A 7,964-nucleotide genomic window follows, 5' to 3' on the forward strand; every position below is an offset into this window, starting at 1 on the left:
AAAGGAAGAAGGAGGAAGAAAAGGGAAGGAGGGCCTTCAGATCCTAATGCAGATGCTACAGCTGGGAAAAGGGAGTGGGATGCAGGAGGCTGGGGTAGGAAGGCTGTGCAGTTCTGGAAATGTCTTGGCCAAGTCAGTAGGGAGTCCCCAGGCAAAGGTGGCCTGCGAGGGTATCCTGCATCAAACAGAAGTAGCTGCGTTTTTGTACCCCGCCCGCCCATGCTTAGTCACTGACTGGGAGAAACCAGGGGGAATATAGCCTCAGCAAGAACTTCATAGAGGATTGGAAGGAATAGCAGCTGGAGGCTGTCAGTCAACTGTGCTGCCCCCAGTGGGTTCTCTTGAAGGGTGATCTGAGCAGTGTACCTCCATTACCAACACAATCCTCATCCAACCAACATTTATTGAGTGCCTTCTGCGTACCAGGTATTGTGTGTGTGGTGGCATATTATGGATGATAGTGATGGCCCCTGGCTCCCAGGGAATCCCACATGGTTGGAGAGAGGGTGGTTTATGAGCTTTCACTGTCAATTCAGAAGACGGTGTCACAGTTTGGGGGTATCACTGACAGCTTCATGGGAGAGCTTGGCCACAGGTTGGGCAGAAAGACTGGGGGAGATCTGGGTTATGGTAGGAGAAGCGAGGAGACAGGTTGGAAAGAGGCGGCAGGGGGACTGGATTCCAGACACCCGTGCAGTGGCTTAGGGAGGAGATAGGGAGGACTTGGAAGTAAAATCATCTCCAAAGAGTATTTTATTACTTTTCTTTTTAAGCTCATCTCTTGAACACTTGTGAATCTATTTCTGTGGATGTGACATTGCAGAATCAAAAGGATATGAACATTAACATTTCTAATAAATGTTGCCTAATTGCTTTCCAAAAGGTTATACCAGTTTGCCTTCCTACCAACAGTGGTAGGAATAAACAGCCTGTTTATTCACATCCTTGCCAACACTGGAATGAATAACCTTTTAAATCTTTGCCAATCTGATAGATGAAAAAATATTTCAGAGTAAGTTTAATTTGCATGCATTTTAAATGGAGAAATTGAACACATTTTGATACGTTTCTAGACCATTTGTATTTTTTATTGGGGGAACAGTCTATTCAGATTTTTCAGCCTTTTTTATTTTCTGTTCTTTTATTTCTGTGTTGATTTACATACTGGGTAAATGTCATCTGCAAACATCTTTTTCTGATTTGTCTTTTGTCTTTTGAGTTTATATTATTTGGGGCCTTATAGAAAACTAAAATTTTTATGTAGTCAACTTTATAAATCTTTTCTATAATGGTTTCTGGGTTTTTTTCATCCAATACTTTTATTGTTGGATTTTTTTTCTTATCATTTTACTTTTACATCTTTAGATCATTTGGAACTTATTTTGGTGCACGGTGTGAGGATAGCCAAATGGCTATCAAGTTGCTCCAATCATTGATTGAATCAGCCATCTTTCCCCCACTAATGTTTGAAATATTGCATCTACCATATGTCACGTTAAACTCTAAAAGGGATGAAATGATCCCTATGAAGGGAGCTAATACGACAAATCAGAAGTGCCTTCTAGAGAAATCTGTCTGTTGGTTGAATAGGTGATGAAATGAGATGTGTGGTCAAAGAACAAATAAGCTCCCCAAATGAACAACAAACCCAAGGAAAGGACAAGGTACTCAATTTGGGAAGTGGTACAAAGAGAATTAAGGTCCCAGCTGAATTTCCCTCTGTGGGTGCCAGCTTGTCATTGTTAATAACCATTCCTGTGCTTTTCCTCTGCTAACAAGCTGTTGTATTTCCAATAGCTCCCAAGTGGTACCAGTGCTGTTGGTCTAAAGACCACACTTCGAGTAGCAAGGGGCCAGACACCTTCCGTGTGCCCTTGTAGAAACTCTTCCCACCCTGCTTTGAGCTGGGGAGGCTGGATGTGTGGACTACATCCCTCAATCCTCCCAAAAACCCTACTTGGGAGGTACTATTATTATTACCTCCATTTTACAGATTAGCAAATTGCTTAAGGCCACAGAGTGATCCGTGATGGGGCTGCGATGTGACATCAGGCAAGTGGGCTCCAAGGTCGTGCTCCTGCACGTGAAGCTCGGTTGCCTTTTGGCCTGACAGCCGTCTGCCAGCGAATTGTGTGGCGGAAAATCCTGAATTCAGAGTCAAGAGACCTGGACTCAGACCATTGCTCTGCCACGGCCATGTCCTTTGACCCTGGCCAAATGACCCCCCTTCTCTGGGCCCAGATTTCCTCCTCTGTCTACCTTGCAATGTTGTCGGGAGAGTGAAATGAGATGGTACGTGAAGAATGAAGTCTGGTGGTTTATGGCACATGCAAATGCTCAGTAAACGACAGCTCTTACCATTAGGTGGGACTTGAACCCGTGTTATGTCAGGCCAACGCTCCCTTCTCTGCAGCTGAGCCTGTATCAGGGAGCATTCCAATGTGGTAAGCTGATCTAAGACATTATGAGTTGTAATCCTTGTCTGTTTTCTAATCTGACCGCAGATCTTAATTGTGTTGAGCGTCTGGACCGAGGCCAGAAGGCACAGCTCCAGGCCTTTCCTCTCACACCTGCCTTCTAGTACCAACCGGCAGACTCTGTTCCGTGGGTGGTGGGTGGAGTCACCTCCCACCAGTCGGGTCTCCGCAGCATGTCGTCCTGTGTGGGAGCTGCTTTGCAGGTTCACCCCAAGCCCATCCCTCTCCTGGAGCCCATGGGGAGGTGCTCAGGGCAGGCCGCTTTCCTCCAAGGTGGCTGTGATTGGACAAGGGCTGCTATTGAGATCCTACCTGTACCCGAGACACCAGTTTGTTCGAAGGCCCTTTCCTGACTCTGTGTCTTAGGCTTCCCATCTGTAAAATGAGAGAATCAGACCAGATTTATGCCTCTTAACTTTTTTGGCCGTGGTCCCCTTGAGAAAAGAGAATATTCGATAAAAAGCTTTGGAGTAGCTTCCCAGGATGTCAAAAAAAAAAAAAAAATTACAGCTCACTCACTCTCTTCTATGGAAGATACAAAACTATTCACTGCCCTGAGCTGGGAACCAGCAGAGGGAGTTCCACATTAACCTAAAATATGATTTCAAATCTCTGATATCACTTTAACATTCAGGTATCCATGTAAACATTACTTCTTCAGAGTAGCCTTCCTAAACCCCTCAATTATTCTGTTATAAGCCCTTTTAGCACCCCGTAATTCTCCTTTAACACATTAACCACAACTCTAGTAAGTTACCTTTTTAATATCTGTCTATTCCATTGCCCTACAAGCACCATGATGTCAAAAATATCTCTTGTGACAAAGACTCTCCCCTTGATCAAACCCTAGCCAGGATCCTCTGAGCCTCCTTCTCAACTAGGCCTCAACTTCGGCCTATAATGAGGACAGAGTCTGAACACAGATGATTTTATACACCTACTTCCCTTCACATTAAAGACTGAAACACTAACAGTTTCTAACAGCTCAAGGCTGCACTGGGAGGATGTCCCCAGGCCCCCTTAAGTATCTGCTGGAGGAAGCTCATGGCTATCCAAAGAATTTACTGTTTATCACAGCTAACACCTAACCGTTGGCCCCTAACCACCCTTTCTTAGAGAGTTTACTAAGAAGAGTTTACAATTATAAACCCTTTCTCTGTCCCTTTGAGATATATGTGTATCTCCTACCAGTCAGGAGTGTCTCCCCAGGACTGAAAGCCATTCCTTTACAATGTAATCATCGGGAAAGATAGGGCCTCTGCCTCCCAAGCCTCTGTGAGGTTAGAATCCTAGCTCTGATACTGGCCAGCCACAGACACAGCTGGCATTATCCGCATTTACGCTGATCACCCCTTGGTAATTCTTCACTTCCCTTACTCTATTTAAAATGCCCAGTCATTCTGCACAAATCAAAGTGGAATCCGTTTGTGCTGGACCCTCTTCCCTGTAGCAATAGTACATTACTGATTAAGATCTGTCCTTATCACTTTAACTGGTGTTTGCTTTTGTTTCTCTTTGACACTTGCTCATTATAGTGTGCCTAGACCCTAGCATGGTGCCTGGCACGTAGTAGATGCTCGATAAGTATTTTCTGAATTAAAAAACTGTCGGCTAAAATCATCCACTTTTTCTAGTTATCTATTGCTGAGTAACGGACCATCCCAAAACTTCATGGTATAAAACGCCAACCACCTTATCATACATGGATTCTGTGGGTCAAGAATTTGAAAAGGGCACCTCTTTTCTCCATTCCCTGACGTCTGGGGCCACAGATGAAGTGACCTGAATGGCCAGGGTGACTTGAATGGCTAGGATGGAGCCCCTTCCAAGATGGCTTCTTCACTCACCTGTCTGATGCCTGGGCTGGTGGGCCCGCAGAAGTTTGGGCACAGCTGGCCCTATGGAAAAGATATCCTATCTGGGCCTTCTCCAGCATGACAATACCAAGATAGTCAGATTTCTTCCCTGGCAGCTCAAGGCTCCAAGAACAGGGATCCTGTAAACAAGATGGAAGCTTCGTGGCTTCTTATTTCTAGCCAGTGAAGGCACAGAGCCTCACTTCTGCCATCATCTAATGGTTACAGCAGTTACAGGTTTGCCCCGATTCAAGGCGAGGGAGTATCCAGTAATTTGCAGCCTTATTTTAAAACCACCACACTATCAGATCCACGTTTTGGGGGGAGTTCTTGTGCAATATATCCTGCATATCATTTAGGATTAGATTTGGCTGCATAGGACAGAAAACCCAAAGGAACAGTGGCACAAACAAGACAGAAGCTTATTTCTCCCTCACATAAGCAAAGCCTAGGAAGAGCCCATCAGGAGTGGTTCAATGTCCACAATGTCTGGGACCTGGGTTCCTGCTGCCTTGTTGTGTCACCAGCCTCAGTGCACACCTTTTACCTCATGACCCGAGGTGGTTGCTTGAGCTCTAGTCTTCATATCCACAGTCTAGCCGGCAGGAAAAAGGAAGGGTAAAGATGTTTCCTTTAAGGACATTACTCAGAAGCGCCGTCTGACAACCCCACTTACAGCCCGTTGGCTGCAACTCAGTCACATGGCCATGCCCGGCTGCAAAGGAGGCTGGGGATTCTAGGCTTTATTTTGGAAGACCACGGGCCCAGAGGAACAAACAAACAAAAACTCAGGGTTCTACTCTTAAGGAAGGAGAGGGGGATGGATGTTGGCAGACATCCACTGGTGTCTGCCACACCTTTTTACTCCATTTTACTTCCTGTTCTGCCACCGACCTGCCGTGAGCTTGGACAACACGCTTTCTTTGGTGTTGTTACCAGTTCCTCTGGTCATTAGGGAGGAGGGTGCTATAATCTAAGAAGGAAGCTCAAAGTATTAGGCAGATAAAAGTGTTAAGGCTCTGGTTTTAGGGAAGGGAACTGGAGCCCCACCCAGCCAGACTCTTTTTACTTTCCTGGGTGGCTCCCTGGGGTTTCTGGGAGCAGATGTTTGAAAACTCCTGTATTGGGTTACCACTGAGGCCCTTCTAGCAACGAGACCTCAAGAATACATGTTGGTTACATTTTGGGGGTATCTCCTCCCTGCTCTTAACCAGGCTGTGCCTTCCATCAGATACCTCCCCAGTGAGTTCCAACAGATGCCGACAGAAGGCAGTGTTGAGACGCAAAGCCAGCCATTAACTGAGCACTTTCTGTGTGTCTGACACTATACTAAACTCTGTGATCATGAAGGGACCACAGCTCATACTCTAAGTCCCTTACATTTTTGTTGTTGTTGTTACAAGGCTAGGGTTAAATTAAACACGATCCAGTGTACCAAGCATTGTCACAAAGTATGATGGTGTTATGGATTGAATCGAGCCCCCACAACAAGATATGTTGAAGTCCTAATCCTTGGTACCTATGAATGTGACCTTATTTGGAAATAGGGTCTTCACAGACATAATCAAGTCAAGATGAGGTCATTAGAGTGGGCCCAAATCCAGTTTGCTGGTGTCCTTAGAGGAAGCGTAGAAGAGACACAGAGACAGACGCACATCAGAAGAATGACAGTGGGGGCAGAGATGGGAGTGATGCATGCATAAGCCAAGCAATGGCAAGGATTTCAAGCAACACCAGAAACTAAGAGAAAAGTATGGAACGGATTCTCTCCTAAAGCCTTCTGAGAAAGCATGGCCTTGCCGACAGGACTAATTGATTTTGGATTTCTAGCCTCCAGAACTGAGAGGGAATACATTTCTGTTGTTGTTAGCCACCCAGATTAGAGCACTTTGTTATGGCAGCCCTAGGAAACTAAGAGAGATGGTCAGTTTGACGTGTCAGCTTAGCTAGGTCTTAATCCCCAGTGTATTCAATTAAACACTAACTCAGATGTTGCCATGAAGATATTTTGTGTATGCAACTGACGTCTATAATCAGTTGACTTTAACTAATGGAGATTATCTAGGTGGGCTGATTCAATCAGTTGAAAGTCTTTAAGAGCAGAACTGAGGTTGCCTTAAAAAAGAAGAAATTCTGCCTGTGGACAGCAGCTTCAGCTCACACCAGAGAGTTTCAGCCTTCCCTTCCCGATGGCCTGCCCTAAAGATTTTGGACTCGCTTAACCAGTCCCTGCAATTGTGTAGGTCAATTCCTGGCCATGGATCTCTTACTATATCTCCTCTTGGTTCTGTTTCTCTGGTGGAACCCTGACTAATACACAAAAGGATGATGCAATCTTGAAACGCATTTGCCTAAAAGGCTGTGGGGTTGCCCAAGGCTTCACAGAAGAGGTGGCTTTTGGTAGGGCCATGAAGGATAGAGAGGGGTTTGCCAGGTGGGGCAGGGCATTTCAAGCAGGGAGAACAGCATGTGCAAATGTGGGGTGAGACCCCGCTCCCCTCTGCCCCAGTGGCATGGGGGTAGTCCTTGCAGAGTTTGGAGTCACATTCTGAGGGCCTCTTCCTGTAAGTTGAAGACTTGAGCGTTGGTGCTGGAGGCCAGGGCTTCTCGTTTTGCCTTTCTTTTTCTCTTAGTTCTTTTTGTGTGTGTGTGTGTGTGTTTTGAATTGAGATATAACTTTCATAAGTCAAGTGCATAATTTGAAAAGAAGAACTTGATGATTTTATACTTACATGTCCATGTAATTAATCCCCACTGAAATCAAGACATGGAATCAGGGCTGGGGTTAGGGTGAGTGAGGCCAGTGAGGTGAGCTGTGCAAGCACAGGGTCAGATTCTGCCTTTATTTAAAATTTTGGTGGTTTGTTCAGGGATTTTTTTTGCTTTCATTTTGACTTTTAAAAGTATTGTTTATTTTTGAGTACTGATTTTGTTTTGTTTTGCCCATCCTATACCTAATGCCTTGGAGACAGCCTCATGCCTTGCTCCAGTCTTGACTCTGCTAAATTATTTCCAGCACCCCCATGGCTCCTTCATTTGTTCAGTCCCCTCAAAGGAAACCTCTGGCTAAGGTCGGGTGAATGGATGGCCTGGGACGTGTGCGATCATGTTACTGGTGCCTATGCATGTGTTTCTCTGAGGGGGTTCATTTCTTTGATCCGTTTCTTGGAGGCCTTTGTAAAGTGAGGAAGAAGAAACAGAGAGATTGACTGACAGGGAGCCAGGGGAAGGTATGTTATTCCAGGGATTTAAAACAGGATTACATCTTCCATCGGCCTGCAGGCCTCAGTGACACAGCCCGGTGTGTATTAGCCTCACTGTGCCGCAGTCCTCTCATCTGTAAAATGGGGCTGATAATCCTACTACTTGTTTTACTGGACTGCTTAAGGGTCAGATGAGATAAGGGAGTAGAATTCACAGCCTCCTGCAGGGCGCACTTAGCCGGTATTTGCTGAGCGCTTACTATGTGCCAGGCGCTGAGCTGAGGGTTGTCACCCTGTTCCTAATGCACACAGCCCAACGAGGAAGGTGTGAGTACCAGCCAGCCCGCCGGGGGACCCAGTGAAGACCGGCCACCCTCCGGGGCATGGGGGCCGCGCTCCTGCGGGCTGGGCGGGCGGGAAGGGGGCGG

Source organism: Ailuropoda melanoleuca, chromosome 7, assembly GCF_002007445.2.
Source record: "Ailuropoda melanoleuca isolate Jingjing chromosome 7, ASM200744v2, whole genome shotgun sequence".
NCBI classification, from domain to species: Eukaryota; Metazoa; Chordata; class Mammalia; order Carnivora; family Ursidae; genus Ailuropoda; species Ailuropoda melanoleuca.